Raw genomic sequence first — 18,791 nt, forward strand, 5'->3', positions numbered from 1 at the left:
GCTCTTAATGAAAATTGTCCAGTCCTTGTATCATGCATAGTATCAGATAGGAAGAGGCAAAGCGGGAGGTTTCACTCTCACCAAAATATGTCCAAAATAAGCCCAATACATTGCTATGGGTTTATTTTGGGCCTAAGCTTGTCGCCTGCCTTACAGCCTTGGGAAGACTCCCATTGTCAGGGCAGAAACATAAGCATCTCGTCATTATATGCAGATCTCTGATAGTATTTTCTGTTGGTCTCTTCATTTTACTGTTTGAATTTTTTTTTTAATGGAGGGTCAGTTAGTCGGCAGCAAAATTGACCGAAATTTGCATCCCTAATTGATTCAAAAGTCAATGTAGCCTAATAAGCTATTTGTAAACACTGCATTGTTTGTGTTTTTCAAATGTCATTGTTGCCCAAGATATGGGTTCTGGTGCATATTTGAAGTTTTGTTTTCAAATTGGAGTGTCACAAAAGTTGATATGTAAAAAGACACAATGAAATGTAGGCCTATGCACTGCCTCAGAGAAACTGTTTATTTTACGAGCATAGCCTCAAGTGGGGTATGGTGGAATTCTGGACTCCTAGCTCCGGAGTATCACTGAATGCAATTAACAAAAACAGCTCTTTTGCAAAATCCTTACATCACGTAAACCCCCCCATCTTTTTCCATGTTGGTTTAAGTAGATAAAGATAATTTGGCTTGGATAATCCTGTCTAATAAGGGTAATGGGCCAATTTCGGGCCATTTAGGCTTAACCCTAAGATTATGAGAAGATTTAGCGTAAGTGTTTCTGTACTTAACCAACGTATCTGCTTATTCCCTTCTCCAGATAAGCACCTGTGCTGCTGTTGGGTCTCTCACCTGCCACCAGCTGGGATCCAGTAGCCCGGGTCATAAATGACAAGGTAAGGTAATGGCCTGCTGGGCTTGACTTTGAGCCTAGCTCTGTGTAATGTAATGGCCTGCTGGGCTTGACTTTGAGCCTAGCTCTGTGTAATGGCCTGCTGGGCTTGACTTTGAGCCTAGCTCTGTGTAATGGCCTGCTTGGCTTGACTTTGAGCCTAGCTCTGGCCAACATCATGACTCTGATCAAGGCTGGTTGATTAAATGTGGCGGTTTTTAATGATAAAGAAGGGTTTTTCGGACATCCTCCATTTGACCCCCAAAAGTGGCTGAATAGACTACCGCTCACGTATCTTTTCTGTAACATGCCAATCTTTGGATCCTCCATAGCCTTCATTGCCTTGCTCTGTTACTGTTCTGACTTTAGCGTTCTCAAGCATATGGAATTTGCAATAAGGCCTGGAAAGGGTTGTTAAAATGCTTGTTTCTGTGTTCGCTCATCTACATGATCAAGAGGTCTGACTCAAGACTGCTCTCACGCCTGTTAAATCGGTAATTTAAGACACTTTGGCCGGCCAATGTGTCCTATCTTTTGGCCTCAAGGAGAACAGGGTGGGGTGCTGCTCCTGTTGATGCTTCTCAGGTTTGGGCTCATGTTTTGCATAAGCACACCAGCAGCACTCTTCTGAGCCTTTTGGGTAAAACACTGCGGTAAATCCTGTATTGAAATGTGCCATGGTGGTGGAACATTTCCATACAGGATTTACCACAGTGTTTTACCCAGAAGACTCAGACGTTTCGGTTTCCATCTATGCATGCCAGCACCCATGTCTCACTTGGCCAAGGCTCCGGCGGACCTGCTCTCACTTGGGGCCAAAGGCAGGCCACTGGTACTTTTCATCTAGCATTTACATAACAATGGCTAACTGTGAACACCGTCTCACAAAGCAACTGTTTTGATTATGCAGAGGTTGTTGATTTGTAGACTGCAAATTGACCGCAAGAATCCTAAACTGATATAATATGTATTTATTTTATTTCCCCTTTTTCTCCCAAATTTCGTGGTATCCAATTGGTCGTTACAGTCTTGTCCCATCGCTGCAACTCCCGTACGGACTCGGGAGAGGCGAAGGTGCGTGCGTCCTCCGAAACACAACCCAGCCCAGCCGCACTGCTTCTTGACACAATGCCCGCTTAACCCTGAAGCCAGCCACACCAATGTGTCGGAGGAAACACCGTACAACTATCGATCATGTCAGCGTGCATTGCGCCCGGCCCGCCACAGGAGTCACTAGAGCGCGATGGGACAAGAGCATCCCTGCAAGGCCAAACCCTCCCCTAACCAGGACGACGCTGGGCCAATTGTGCGCCGTCCCATGGGTCTCCCGGTCATGGCCGGCTGCGACAGAGCCTGGGCTCAAACCAGGATCTCTAGTGGCACAGCTAGCACTGCGGCACAGATAGCACTGAATACTTGAGTACAGATTTCCAAACTAAAAATCTCTTGGAGCTGATTTTCTGGTGTTTTACAGTCTATTTCCAACAATGAAAACTTGGGCCAAATAAAACCACCCACGGGCCAAATTCAGCCCGCGGGCCACCAGAACCCTGATATAGAGGAACAGATGCAATGATTTGACTGCATATGTGGGCCTACCTACATACTCTTAAATACATGCCTACAGACTTCAATCTACACACAGTGTGGGGGTTAAACTTTCTGCTGATAAACAACACCAGGGTAGACAAATTGCAAGGAGAGGCTGTGCTTATCCTATACTGTCGCATAAAAAGCTTTTTTAAAGTTTTGAGTTGTTTCAGAAAACCTAGTGTTGCAAGATATATTTTAATTAATGGTACATTTCCATCTGTGATTTACCCCAGTGTTTTACCCGAAAGGCTCAGACTTTTCTGTTTCCATCTACGCGGGACAGCATTTTGCCTGCTTATTTGTGATTGTGTGCTTGCAAAGTGATCTGCAGATTGCACATTGCAATAGAAAGATTGCATCGGTAACAAAGGTATAACACCTTTTGTCAATAACTTGCACGGTAGACAGCTTGTCAATAACTGGTCCATAACTGTGTCATTCATTACTGTCCTAAACAGCTTTTCAGTTATTTAATAATAGGCCTAATTCATTTTTCTGAGGTCTGGACATTCTAAACTCACTGTCAGCTGCGTTTATTTTCAGCAAACTTAACTTGTGTAAATATTTGTATGAACATAACAAGATTCAACAACTGAGACATAAACTGAACAAGTTCCACAGACATGTGACTAACATAAATTTAATAATGTGTCCCTGAACAAAGGGGGGGGGGGTCAAAATCAAAAGTAACAGTCAGTATCTGGTGTGGCCACCAGCTGCATTAAGTACTGCAGTGCATCTCCTCCTCATGGACTGCACCAGATTTGCCAGTTCTTGCTGTGAGATGTTACCCCACTCTTCCACCAAGGCACCTGTAAGTTCCCGGACATTTCTGGGTGGAATGGCCCTAGCCCTCACCCTCCGATCCAACAAATCCCAGACGTGCTCAATGAGATTGAGATCCGGGCTCTTCGCTGGCCATGGCATAACACTGACATTCCTGTCTTGCAGGAAATCACGCACAGAACGAGCAGTATGGCTGGTGGCAAAGTCATGATGGAGGGTCATGTCAGGATGAGCCTGCAGAAAGGGTACCACATGAGGGAGGAGGATGTCTTCCCTGTAACGCACAGCGTTGAGATTGCCTGCAATGACAACAAGCTCAGTCCGATGATGCTGTGACACACCGCCCCAGACCATGACGGACCCTCCACCTCCAAATCGATTCCGCTCCAGAGTACAGGCCTCGGTGTAACGCTCATTCCTTCGACGATAAACGCGAATCCAACCATCACCCCTGGTGAGACAAAACCGCGACTCGTCAGTGAAGAGCGCTTTTTGCCAGTCCTGTCTGGTCCAGCGACGGTAGGTTTGTACCCATAGGCGACGTTGTTGCCGGTGATGTCTGGTGAGGACCTGCCTTACAACAGGCCTACAAGCCCTGTCCAGCCTCTCTCAGCCTATTGCAGACAGTCTGAGCACTGATGGAGGGATTGTGCGTTCCTGGTGTAACTCGGGCAGTTGTTGCCATCCTGTACCTGTCCCGCAGATGTGATGTTCGGATGTACCGATCCTGTGCAGGTGGTGTTACACGTGGTCTGCCACTGTGAGGACGATCAGCTGGCCGTCCTGTCTCCCTGTAGCACTGTCTTAGGCGTCTCACAGTACGGACATTGCAATTTATTGCCCTGGCCACATCTGCAGTCCTCATGCCTCCTTGCAGCATGCCTAAGGCACATTCACGTAGATGAGCAGGGACCCTGGGCATCTTTCTTTTGGTGTTTTTCAGAGTCAGTAGAAAGGCCTCTTTAGTGTCCTATGTTTTCATAACTGTGACCTTAGTTGCCTACCGTCTGTAAGCTGTTAGGGTCTTAACGACCGTTCCACAGGTGCGTGTTCATTACTTGTTTATGGTTCAACAAACATGGGAAACAGTGTTTAAACACTTTACAATGAAGATCTGTGAAGTTATTTGGATATTTACGAATGATCTTTGAAAGACAGGGTCCTGAAAAAGGGACGTTTTCTTTTTTTGCTGAGTTTATTATTGTGACCCATTCAGAGTGAAACTGAGGGCTCTCTTTTGGACCATAACAGGATTATGTGCCATGCAATATTTCCCTGCCTTTCTCTCCCTGCCACCCACAGAAATTGTTAAAGGGTAGGTAGCATAAACGTACCCACACATAACATCTGAATTTGCATCAGAATACTCATCAAAAGTCCCAATGCAAAGTTACCTAATTTTTCGATTTTTCTAGTTATTACATAAAACTGATCAGAATGCCGAAGTTATGCCGAAAAAAACATTTGTGGGGTGTGACATAATATGAAGGACCAGGCAAGCTATCCTATTTCCTATAATGTAAACGCCAACAGAAATAACTTCAAATGTAAAACTTCAAATTAATCCAAAACAATTGCACTCATGACTAATGTATATTTTAACCAACTTACAAGCAAATACTCTATGAATTTATTGTTACAAATCAGCTTGCAAGGTTGCTAGCCAACTAGTCTGCTAAAGTTAGCCCTACTAGCCTGCTAACGTTAGCACTGCGTGAGTCAGCCAGTTGCTATCAACACCTAGCTTACCGCTACATTAAAGTAAACCAATGTTTTGGAAATACATAACGCCATCTAACCAGTTATCAAGTGTTACCGGTATATGCAGTTAAATTTGCCGGCAAGCCAACCAGCTAAAGTTGGTTATTTTAGCCTGCTAGCCTAGCCAACTAACTAGCCTCGCTAGCCAACCACTACAGTCGACATAGCTAAGTCGTAAGCCAGAGAACAACTAGACTAGAATAGGCAGGAACCCACAGAACACCACAAAAAAATCCAGCTGATATAAAGTAGAAAGAGTGGAGACTTACCGATTTGACAGCTGAGTTGGCTACCAAAGTCAAAGAGCCAAGGAGAGGCCTTCAGCAGAAGAGTCAGCTAGCTAATCCAATAGCTATATAGTGAGGTAGATCCACATAGAATTGACATGGTTTATCTCCATTACTGCTGACACTCGTGATGTACCGGCAGGTCAGTAGGAAATAGAGGCTGCAAGCTTCACATTCACGCTCGGCACAACACCTGGTTTCAGTCAGTCTTATTCCAAATCCTGTCTTCCACTGGTTATACTAAGCCATCGAAGTCCTCCGGGGTGAAATGAGCACTACATGGTAACGCCCTGGCCATAGAGAGGGATTTTTGTTCTTTATTTTGGTTAGGCCAGGGTGTTACATTGGGTGGGCGTTCTATGTTCCTTTTTCTATGTTTTTGTATTTCTTTGTTTTGGGCCGTGTGTGGCTCCCAATCAGGCACAGCTGAAGCTCGTTGTTGCTGATTGGGAGTCACACATAAGGAGCATGTTTTTCCTTTGGGTTTTGTGGGTAATTGTTTCTGTTAGTGTTTGCACCTGACAGGACTGTTTTGGCTGTCAGTTTTCTTGTTTTTTGTATAGTGTTCACGTTGTTCTATTAAAATTCTAATGATGAACACATCCTCTGCTACACCTTGGTCTACTCTCTCTCACGACAGCCCTTACATACATACAGTAGACGTGCGCACGGTTCCCATACTCCAATCCGCTCGCTTCAACCGGACAAACCGTTCTGACTTCAATGCTTGCTTCTCATTTATGGCCACAAATGAGTCATAACCCTGTCCTTGTAGGTATTACTGCACTGTGTAGGTATTACTGCACTAGCTACAAACGAAGGAAAACTACTACAACGCTCAATCGACTACCACTACCAAACGCACAGGAGAAAAATAATTTATATGGTTTCTTCTTCGTGGATGTACATAGTAGCTCGCCAGCGCCAACACTTGGTTTGGAATGTAAATGGAATTACATGCTGACATCGCTAGTAGCTAACATTAGCCAGCTGGAACTAGCATCGTAGCACCGGTTCTCCATATGACGTTGAGAAATAGTGGCTTGTGGGTAGTTCCGAAGATATCCGTATATAAGTTAATAAATATGTAAAAACGCTAAAACATAACTATTTTTAGATATAGGTAAGTCTTTGACCACACTGTGTTGTTACTTTGGTGAGTAAAGACTCATGATTCCCTTAAAGAGTCTATTCCAGGCAGATGGTACTGTAGGCTACACTACAGTACTGTTACTGTTCTATCTGTGGCAGCAGCTGAAATAAGCATTTCTGCCCAGGCCAGAGATTCTCCCCCGTGTAGGCCTGCTCCAGAGTGCCCAGTTGGACTGGTGTTGCTGACCAATCAGCCCCTTTCCGAGAGCCCCACCTGGCCTAATGAATGAGGCTGTACGGGAGATAAAACACTCTGTAAAAAGAGTAAACGCAGGCCTAGGGGCCTATATGAGGACGGAAGACACATTAAAGCCGGGTCACTGTGAAGCACTTCATGAGAAGAATGTAAATTAATAACATTTGATTGATTGATTGGTAGAAGAGTTCTGTTTCTCCTCCACAATGTTGTTTCTACATTTTAGGCGCTCTCACTCCCTTATTAATCAACAAATACCCTGCGCTACACGTCAAACGCAGCCGGCTTCTCCAGAGATGAATCCTCTTAAGCCACTGTTTAATTTCAATCAGGGAAGTGTAGCCTCATTGTTGGCTAAGTGCTGGGCTGCTGAGAGACAGTGATAGTGGGAGAGAAAGGAGGAAAGAGCAGATGAGAAAGAACAATGAGGAAAAAGCACAAGAGGGAGGAAGAGCTGGGGAAAAGAGCGCCAGAAAGAGACGAAGAGACAAATGGAGAGAAAGAAACAAAGCTGTGTTTGAGATCCAGGTTGAATGCATGGGTTTGCTGCTGATGAATGCCTTTGCATTAGAAGCTATATATCCCAGCGGGCCCTTTAGAACAGCAGCAGCTCCTCCGTGATGACAACAGAGATCTCTTTTATTCTTTTATTCCATTTTTTTTACCCATTTTTCTCCTCAATTTCATGGTATCCAATTGGTAGTTACAGTCTTGTCTAATCGCTGCAACTCCCGTACGGAATCGGGAGAAGCGAAGGTTGAGAGCCGTGAGTCCTCCGAAGCACAACCCACACTGCTTCTTGACACAATTCCTCACTTACCCCAGAAGCCAGCCACACCATTGTGTCGGAGGAAACACCGTACGCCTGGTGCCCGGCCCGCCACAGGAGTCGCTAGTGCGCGATGGGACAAGGATGTCCCTGCCGGCCAAACCCTCCCCTAACCCGGACAACGCTGGACCAATTGTGCGCCGCCCCATGGGTCTCCCTGCGATGCAGTGCCTTAGACTACTGCGCCACTCGGGAGGCCCCGACAACAGAGATCTCTGATAGTGCTCAGTCCACCCTTCCTCACTACACTCCCGTCCAGTGTATTTTCCATTGCAGGAGTTTGCCTGGCCTGGCCTCAACACTGTTGAATATTAAGCAGACGTGGTGTTGTGGCTGATCTACGGACATGTTGAACTCTCAGGATACCACTTGATAGACCAGTCGCGACACACTGGTGTGCCCTGAGGAGCTCTCAGGTGTGCCGCGAAATGCATATGGAATGTTGACTTGTAACGCTCAGATAATACATTAAATAGCAAATGGTTACATCTGTATCGTTGTCCGTTGCGCTCAGGCTCTGACATTTGTATAATTTGAGCGGCGTGCATCACAAGCAAAGTAATTTGTATCAATTTACTTTGCCTGGCTTGTGAGAATCGTTAGTACAGGCAAGTCTTTTTTTTAAGTGCATAAATTACATGTATTCTTTTCCCCTGCCCCTGTTCTGACAGGTGCATGATAATTGTCTATTCTAAATCAAAACGAATTTCACATACAGTACCAGTCAAAAGTTTGGACACACCTACTCATTCAAGGGTTTTTCTACATGATCTACATTGTAGAATAATAGTAAAGACATCACAACTATGAAATAACACATATGGAATCATGTGGTTACCAAAAAAGTGTTAAACAAATAAAAATATATTTGAGATTCTTCAAAGTGGCTACCCTTTGCCTTGATGACAGCTTTGCACACTCTTAGCATTCTCTCAACTAGCTTTACCTGGAATGCTTTTCCAACAGTTCTGAAAGAGCTCCCACATATGCTGAACGCTTGTTGGCTGCTTTTCCTTCACTCTGCGGTCCAACTCATCCCAAACCATCTCAATTGGGTTGAGGTCGGGTGATTGTGGAGGCCAGGTCATCTGATGCAGCACTCCATTACTCTCCTTCTTGGGCAAATAGCCCTTACACAGCCTGGAGGTGTGTTGGGTCTTGTCCTGTTGAAAAACAAACGATTGTCCCACTAAGCGCAAACCAGATGGGATGGAGTATCGCTGCAGAATTCTGGGGTAGCCATGCTGGTAAAGTGTACCTTGAATTCTAAACAAATCACAGACAGTATCACCAGCAAAGCACCATCATACCTCCTCCTCCATGCTTCACAGTGGGAACTACACATGCAGAGATAATCCGTTCACCTACTCTGCATTTCACAAAGACACAGCGGATGGAACCAAAAATCTCATATTTGAACTCATCAGACCAAAGGACAGATTTCCACCAGTCTAATGTCCATTGCTCATGTTTCTTGGCCCAAGCAAGTATCTTCTTCTTATTGGTGTCCTTTAGTAGTGGTTTCTTTGCAGCAATTCGACTATGAAGGCCTGATTCACGCAGTCTCTTCTGAACAGTTGATGTTGAGATGTGCCTGTTACTTGAACTCTGTGAAGCATTTATTTGGGCTGCAATTTTTGAGGCTGGTAATTCTAATAAACTTATCCTCTGCAGCAGAGGTAACGCTGGGTCTTCCTTTCCTCTGGCGGTCCTCATGATAGCCAGTTTCATCATAGTGCTTGAAGGTTTTTGCGTCTGCACTTGAAGAAACTTTAAATGTTCTTGAAATGTTCCAGATTAACTTACCTTCTTCAATTCTTAAAGTAACGATGGACTGTTGTTTCTCCTTGCTTATTTGAGTTGTTCTTGTCATAATATGGACTTGGTCTTTTACCAAATAGGGCTTTCTTCTGTATGCCACCTTTACCTTGTTACAACACAACTGATTGGCTCAAACACATTAAGGAGGAAAGAAATTCCACAAATTAACTTTTAACAAGGCACACCAGTTAATTGAAATGCATTCCAGATGCCAAGAGTGTGCAAAGCTGTCATCAAGGTAAAGGGTGGCTACTTTGAAGAATCTCAAATATAAAATATATTTTAGAGGTCGACCGATTGTGGTTTTCAACGCCGATACAGATTATTGGATTACCAAAAAAAGCCGATACCGATTAATCAACCAATATATATATATATATATATATATATATTTGTAATAATGACAATTACAACAATACTGAATGGACACTTTTATTTGAACTTAATATAATACATCAATAAAATCTATTTAGTCTAAAATAAATAAATAAAGAAACATGCTCAAATATCAAATTCCCAGGTTAAATAATGCAAAAACACAGTGTTGGAGAAGAAAGTAAAATTGCAGTATGTGCCATGTAAAAATTCGAACGTTTAAGTGCCTTGCTCAGAACATATGAAAGCTGATGGTTCAATATTCCCAGTTCTTCAATATTCCCAGTTAAGAAGTTTTAGGTTGTAGTTATTATAGGAATTATGACGCGTAGACTATTTCTCTCCATACCATTTGTATTTCATATACCTTTGACTATTGGATGTTCTAATAGGCACTTTAGTATTGCCAGCCTAATCTCAGGAGGTGATAGGCTTGAAGTCATAAACAGCGCTGTGAATCAAGCATTGCTAAGAGCTGCTGGCAAACGCAGTAAAGTTTGAATGAATGCTTACGAGCCTGCTACCACCGCTCAGTCAGACTGCTCTATCAAATATCAAATCATAGACTTAATTATAATACAATAAACACAGAAATACGAGCCTTTGGTCATTAATATGGTCAAATCCGGAAACTATCATTTCGAAAACTAAACGTTTATTCTTTCAGTGAAATATGGAACCGTTCTGTATTTTATAGAACGGGTGGCAACCCTCAGTCTAAATATTGCTGTTACATTGCACAACCTTCAATGTTATGTCATAATTATGTAAAATTTTGAAAAATTACTTCGCAACGAGCCAGGTGGCCCAAACTGTTGCATATACCCTGACTCTGCGTGCAATGAACGCAAGAGAAGTGACACAATTTCCATAGTTAATATTGCCTGCTAACATGAATTTCTTAAAAAAATATATACTTCTGTGTATTGATTTTAAGAAAGGCATTGATGTTTATGGTTAGGTACATTTGTGCAACGATTGTGCTTTTTTTGCGAATGCGCTTTTGTTAAATCACCACCCGTTTGGCGAAGTTGAAGTAGGCTGTGATTCGATGATAAATTAACAGGCACCGCATTGATTATATGCAACGCAGGACAAGCTAGTTAACCTCTTACATCTAGATGTTCCGCTAGCGGAACACCTGCTCCAATATCCAATGATGGGCGTGGCGCGAATTACAAATTCCTCTAAAATCCGAAAACTTCAATTTTTCAAACATATGACTATTTTACAGCATTTTAAAGACTCTCGTTAATCTAACCACACTGTCCGATTTCAAAAAGGCTTTACAGCGAAAGCAAAACATTAGATTATGTCAGCAGAGTACCCAGCCAGAAATAATCAGACACCCATTTTTCAAGCTAGCATATAATGTCACAAAAACCCAGAAGACAGCTAAATGCAGCACTAACCTTTGATGATCTTCATCAGATGACAACCCTAGGACATTATGTTATACAATGCATGCATGCATGTTTTGTTCAATCAAGTTCATATTTATATCAAAAACCAGCTTTTTTACATTAGCATGTGACGTTCAGAACTAGCATACCCCCCGCAAACCTCCGGTGAATTTACTAAATTACTCACGATAAACGTTCACAAAAAACATAACAATTATTTTAAGAATTATAGATACAGAAGTCCTCTATGCACTCGATATGTCCGATTTTAAAATAGCTTTTCGTTGAAAGCACATTTTACAATATTCTCAGTAGATAGCCCGGCATCACAGGGCTAGCTATTTAGACACCCACCCAGTTTAGCACACCAAAATCAGATTTACTATTAGAAAAGTTTGATTACCTTTTGATGTTCTTCGTCAGAATGCACTCCCAGGACTTCTACTTCAATAACAAATGTAGGTTTGGTCCAAAATAATCCATAGTTATGTTCCATCAGCGGCGTTTTGTTCGTGTGTTCTAGACACTATCCCAATGGTAAATAAGGGTCGGGCGCATTTCGTGACAAAAGATTTCTAAATATTTCATTACCGTACTTCGAAGCATGTCAACCGCTGTTTAAAATCAATTTTTATGCAATTTTTCTCGTAAAAAAGCGATAATATTCCGACCGGGAATCTGCAATTAGGTAAACAGCCGAAAGAAAATACATCACGGGGTCGACTCGGGCACGCGCCTAAGCCTTTTGTCTGCTGATAGACCACTTAGCAAAAGCGCTCGTGTGTTTCAGCCAAGGCTTTGAATTACGTCATTCAGCTTTTTCCCGGGCTCTGAGGGCCCATGGAAGCCGTAGGAAGTGTCACGTAACAGCAGAGATCCTTTGTAAATGGATAGAGAGAATCCACAAGGGGAAGAAATGGTCAGACAGGGTACTTCCTGAACAGAATCTTCTCATGTTTTGGCCTGCCAAATGAGTTCTGTTATACTCACAGACACCATTCAAACAGTTTTAGAAATTTGGAGTGTTTTCTATCCAAAGCTAATAATTATATGCATATTCTAGTTTCTGGGCAGGGGTAATAATCAGATTAAATCGGGTACGTTTTTTATCCAGCCGTGAAAATACTGCCCCCTATCCATAACAGGTTAACCTAGTAATATCATCAACCATGTGTAGTTAACTAGTGATTATGTGAAGATTGATTGTTTTTTTAACATAAGTTTAATGCTAGCTGGCAACTTACCTTGGCTCCTTGCTGCACTCGCGTAACAGGTGGTCAGCCTGCCATGCAGTTTCCTCGTGGAATGCAATAAAATCGGTGTTCCAAAATGCCGATTACCAGTTGTTATGAAAACTTGAAATCGTCCCTAATTAATCGGCCATGCTGATTAATCGGTCGACCTCTAATATATTTTGATTTGTTTAACACTTTTTTGGTTACTACATGTGTTATTTTATAGTTTTGATGTCTTCACTATTATTCTACAATGTAGAAAATGGTAAAAATAAAGAAAAACCCTTTTATGAGTATGTGTCCAAACTTTTTACTGGTACTGTATATATTTAGTATATGTAAAGATAAGAAGTTTGATGCGTGACAATATTATCATTTGTGAATGATGTATTATCACTTGTGAATGATGCCCAGCGTGTGTAAAGTGGCGGAAAAATTTGATCCCCTGCTGATTTTGTACGTTTGCCCACTGATAAAGAAAGGATCAGTCTATAATTTTAATGGTAGGTTTATTTGAACAGTGAGAGACAGAATAACAACAAAAATATCCAGAAAAACACATGTCAAAAATGTTATAAATTGATTTGCATTTTAATGAGGGAAATAAGTATTTGACCCCCTCTCAATCAGAACGATTTCTGGCTCCCAGGTGTCTTTTACACAGGTAACAAGCTGAGATTAGGAGCACACTCTTAAAGGGAGTGCTCCTAACTGCAGCTTGTTACCTGAAAAAAGACACCTGTCCACAGAAGCAATCAATCAATCAGATTCCAAACTCTCCACCATGGTCAAGACCAAAGAGCTCTCCAAGGATGTCAGGGACAAGATTGTAGACCTACACAGGGCTGGAATGGGCTACAAGACCATCGCCAAGCAGCTTGGTGAGGTGACAACAGTTGGTGCGATTATTCGTAAATGGAAGAAACACAAAAGAACTGTCAATATCCCTCGGCCTGGGGCTCCATGCAAGATCTCACCTCGTGGGGTTGCAATGATCATGAGAACGGTGAGGAATCAGCCCAGAACTACACGGGAGGATCTTGTCAATGATCTCAAGGCAGCTGGGACCATAGTCACCAACAAAACAATTGGTAACACACTACGACGTGAAGGACTGAAATCCTGCAGCGCCCGCAAGGTCCCCCTGCTCAAGAATACATATACATGCCCATCTGAAGTTTTCTAATGAACATCTGAATGATTCAGAGGACAACTGGTGAAAGGGTTGTGGTCAGATGAGACCAAAATGGAGCTCTTTGGCATCAACTCAACTCGCCGTGTTTGGAGGAGGAGGAATGCTGCCTATGGGGTGTTTTTCTGCTAAGGGGACAGGACAACTTCACTGCATCATTTGATGGGGCCATGTACTGTCAAATCTTGGGTGAGAACCTCCTTCTCTCAGCCAGGGCATTGAAAATGGGTCGTGGATGGGTATTCCAGCATGACAATGACCCAAAACACACAGCCAAGGCAACAAAGGAGTAGCTCAAGAAGAAGCACATTAAGGTCCTGGAGGGGCCTAGCCAGTCTCCAGACCTTAATCCCATAGAAGATCTGTGGTGGGAGCTGAAGGTTCGAGTTGCCAAACGTCAACCTCAAAACCTTAATGACTTGGAGTAGATCTGCACAGAGGAGTGGGACAAAATCCCTCCTGAGATGTGTGCAAACCTGGTGGCCAACTACAAGAAACGTCTAACCTCTGTGATTGCCAACAAGGGTTTTGCCATCAAGTACTAAGTCATGTTTTGCAGAGGGGTCAAATACTTATTTCCCTCATTAAAATGGAAATCATTTTATAACATTTTTGACATGCGTTTTTCTGGATTTTTTGTTGTTATTCTGTCTCTCCCTGTTCAAATAAACCTACCATTAAAATTGTAGACTGATCATTTCCTTGTAAGTGGGCAAAGGTACAAAATCAGCAGGGGATGAAATACTTTTTTCCCCCACTGTAGTAAGGCAAGAAATAGCACATGCCTTATTTTGTTGTTGACTTTTTCAAATCATAGTCGCACACATGTAGCCTCAGTGGTGGAAAAAGTACCCAATTGTCATACTTGAGTAAAAGTAAAGATAACTTCATAGAAAATAAAAGTTAAAGTCACCCAGTAGAATTCTACTTGAGTAAAAGTCTTAAAGTATTTGGTTTTAAAAGTACTTCAGTATCAAAAGTAAATGTAATTGCAAAAATATACTTACAGTAAGTATCAACAAAGTATAAATCATTTCAAATTCCTTATATTAAGTAAACCAGATGGCACGATATTTTTCATTTACAAATTAAGCATTTGTGTTTAGTGAGTCCGCCAGATTAGAGGCAGTAGGCATGTTCTCTTGATAAGTGCTTGAATTGGACCATTTTCCTGTCCTGTTAAGCATTAGAAATGTAACAAGTATTTTGGGTGTCAGAGAAAATGTATGGAGTAAAAAGTAAATGTTTTTCTTTAGGAATGTAGTGGAGTAAAAGTTGTCAAAAATGTAAATAGTAAAGTACAGAAACCCCCCCAAATTACTTAAGTAAATATACTTCAAAGTACTACTTAAGTACTTTACACCACTATGTTTCCTTGGCCATAGGCCTATATGTTTTGATTAGATTTGTATCACAACTAAAGTGGCCAAATAACTCCAAACGTAGCCTATAGGCATAAGACCCCTGGAACACAGTTAGAGAGCACATAGCCTACAGAGCCTAGTGAAACGTGTTCTTATAAACCCAGTCATTGTGAAAACAGAGTTTTGACCAGCCACTATTTAAAAGAGGATCCCAACTTTCTCGTGCTGCTATATTTATTGTTAAATTCTTCAAATGAAATACAATAATCCTCTTTACAACCGGTATAGCCTAACTGGCATACATAGGTGTGCGCGTGAGTTTCAAGTTTGGGGAAGATCATTTCCAACATAAAAATGCACCTTTATAAATAAGTATTACATGCATAATTGCATTTGCAGACTTATGAAAGAGTTTGTAATGTGATGAGTATGTTGGATAGTCATAAATTACGCTTTTTTTATAGGACAAATTAAAGTGTAGCCTACTCTGCTGATAGTGGCAAAAGATTTTAAAAAATGCCTTTGTCCATATAATAGGCTTATGAGAAGGGGCAACACCAATATAATGTGACGTCCATCTAAACTGGAGGAGGAAATTATTGTCCAAAAACAAACTTTTAAGTAGCACTGACCCAACATTGATAAATGGTGAATATGCACAGTGTGCACTCACCGGAGATATTACTGATGCTCTCCACTGGTGTTAATAAGATGGGCTATACTGTTGTTCGCTCAATTAAGTTGAGAATTTTGAAAACTAAAAGACAGATTAGTCTTTTTGTTGTCTTCTCTTTACAGCAATAACCATTTTCTTTCCAAAACATTTTTCCCCGCAGTTGTATTTTGAAATATTTTGATATGCCTGGTTTGGCCTCTACTTTTTAACAGACAGTTGAAACTCAATAATAATCTGCCCAAATAGCGAGCAGTGCCTTTCCTTCCGACTGTAGGCAATGAGATTTAAAACAATCCACAAATATTTATTTTTTTACAAATAAGCTAAATATCCTCTCTGGCCAAATCATTTTTTGGTAGCCTATTTTGAATGATTTAATTTATTTCTGTATAGACAGGAGTAGGCTAATTAGGCTATAATTTAGGAAAATGTCCCTATCCTTATGGATGCGCTGCCTTTGCTTGCATATTAAAAATGTAACTGCATGTTACCTCCATTCACTACTCGAGTCTAGGGTATGGATGACAGGTTTTTTTGTGGGCCATTCTACATCCAAAATAATTACACACGTACAGTATATTAATAGGCTATATATAAAGACCAAATTAAATAACAATAGTTTGATGGGTGAGAATATTGTCCTTGTTAATGCGAGACTGATGAAGTGTGTGCAGCCTGCACTAGAAACATAGCAGAACTCATCATTAGTCATATCATGCAGCCATAGAATGTATAAAAAATCTAAACATACAGTGCATTCGGAAAGTATTTGGTCCCATTCCATTTTTCTAAAATACAATGCCCCATAATGACAAAGTGAAAACAGGTTTTTAGACATTTTTGCAAATCTATTAAAAATAAAAAACTGAAATATCTTATTTACATAAGTATTCAGATCTTTTGCTTTGAAACTCGAAATTAAGCTCAGGTGCATCCTGTTTCCATTGATCATCCTTGAGATGTTTCTACAACTTGATTGGAGTTCACCTGTGGTAAATTTACCGTAAATTCCGGACTATAAGCCTCAACTTTTTTCCCACGCTTTGAACATCGCGGCTTAAACAATGACGCGGCTAATATATGGATTTTTCCCGCTTTCAATTTTTTTTTTCTCCAAACTTCCCACCATTCTGATCACCCTCATCATGGCAAAGACACGGAGAAATGCATATGATGCAGCTTTTGATCTGGCTGTTGGAAAAGGAAATAGAGCTGCTGCACGGGAGCTTGGTCTTAATGAGTCGATAAGACGTTGGAAACAGCAGCGTGAGGAATTGACTCAGTGAAAAAAGACAACTAAAGCTTAGTGCTAATTTTTTATTTTTTGTTTCAAGCCGTTTCGTTAAAGCCTATTTATTTTTGTTACAAGCCGTGTTTTGTTAAAGCCTATTTATTTTTGTTACAAGCCGTGTTTCGTTAAAGCCTGTGTAAAGTTCATTTGTTTCAATGTACCGGTAGGCACCTGCGGCTTATAGACATGTGCGGTTTATTTATGTTCAAAATTTAAAAAAAAATTAAATTCAGTGGGTGCGGCTTATATTCAGGTGCGCTTAATAGTCTGTAAATTACGGTAATTGATTGGACATGATTTGGAAAGACACACACCTGTCTATATAAGGTCCCACAGTTGACAGTGCATGTCAGAACAGAAACCCAGCCATGAGGTCGAAGGAACTGGATTGTGGGTTGCTCCAAGACAGGATTGTGTCGGCATAGATCTGGGGAAGGGTACTAAAATGGCCTTGGTCAGGGAGGTGACCAAGAACCTGATGATCACTGACAGAGCTCCAGAGGTCCTATGTGGAGGTGGGAGAACCTTCCAGAAGGACAACCATCTCTGCAGCACTCCACCAATCAGGCCTTAACGGTAGAGTGGCCAGATGGAAGCCACTCCTCAGTAAAAGGCACATGACAGCCCGCTTGGAGTTTGCCAAAAGGCACCTAAAGACTCTCAGACAAAGAGAAACAAGATTCTCTCTGAATCTGAAAACAAGATTGAAGTCTTTGGACTGAATTCCAAGCGTCACGTCTGGAAGAAACCTGGCACCATCCCTACGGGGAAGCATGGTGGTGGCAGCATCATGCTGTGGGATGTTTTTCAGCGGCAGGGACCGGGAAACTCAGGATCGAGGGAAAGATTAACGGAGCAAAGTACAGAGAGATCCCTGATGTAAACCTGCTCCAGAGCACTCGAGACCTCTGACTGGGGCAAAGGTTCACCTTCCAGCAGGATAACGACCCTAAGCACACAACCAAGACAACGCAGGAGTGGCTTCGGGACAAATCTCTGAATGTCCTTGAGTGGCTCAGCCATAGCCTGGACTTGAACCCGATCAAACATCTCTAAAGAGACCTGAAAATATCTGTGCAGCGACGCTCCTCATCCAACCTGACTGAGCTTGAGAGGATCTGCAGAGAAGAATGAGAGAAACTCGACCAAATACAGGTGTGCCAAGCTTGTAGCGTCATATCCAAGAAGACTCGAGGCTGTAATTGCTGCCAAAGGTGCTTCAACAAAGTACTGAGTAAAGGGTCTGAATACATGTGATATTTAAGTTTTTTGCAAAAATGTCTAAAAACTTGTTTTGCTTTGTCATTATGAGATATTGTGTGTAGATTGATGAGGAAAAAACGATGTAATTCATTTTAGAATATCACAGCTGAAATGACTATAAATAACTCTAAATTAAGCATATAGCAGGACCTGCTTATTTGTTAACTGCTCAACACAGAATAGCCGTATGTGCGCACTCCCTCCAAAATAGTTTGGAGAAAATATCCTTTATATTTTATTCAGCTATGTTCAATTGTATTCTTCATACTATAAAATAATACCACGAAATTCTAAGCAAATTAACTGTGTAGCCCACAGACATATGGCATAGCCAGATCAAGGCCTAACATAAGGACAACTCAGAATATGCTATTCTGTTCTTCTGAAATAGGCTACATTTTCTTCATATCATGTTTCTTTAGGCCTGTCTAAAATAAATAATAGATTAATTGTGATGGTGTAGGATTTATTCGACTTTTTAAAATGTAGATGTTCCAAAGGTCTTCATCAGTGCGTGGCAGCTAGGGGATGCTAAATGTGTTTATGATAGTTAACGGTCAATTACAATGAGACCGGCAGTGATTTGCATGACAATCACCGGCTGACAATTTCCTGACTGCCACAGCCCTAGGTACAAACAAATTAATCATCATGAGTAAGGAACTGTGAAAATAGTTC

At 41.6% G+C, this 18,791-nt stretch overlaps 1 protein-coding gene across 3 annotated transcripts in view; it reads left to right on the forward strand.

The window, feature by feature from the left end:
- Positions 1 to 18,791, forward strand: part of LOC115159684 (erbin) — a 145,901-nt gene that overhangs the window by 25,757 nt on the left and 101,353 nt on the right. For all 3 annotated transcript variants that reach the window (XM_029709643.1, XM_029709645.1, XM_029709644.1), the window contains exon 2: positions 818 to 893. The gene's annotated coding sequence lies outside the window, so the exon portion shown is untranslated. The remainder of the gene's footprint in view (positions 1 to 817; positions 894 to 18,791) is intronic.

The sequence above is a fragment of the Salmo trutta genome, chromosome 23, assembly GCF_901001165.1.
Source record: "Salmo trutta chromosome 23, fSalTru1.1, whole genome shotgun sequence".
NCBI classification, from domain to species: Eukaryota; Metazoa; Chordata; class Actinopteri; order Salmoniformes; family Salmonidae; genus Salmo; species Salmo trutta.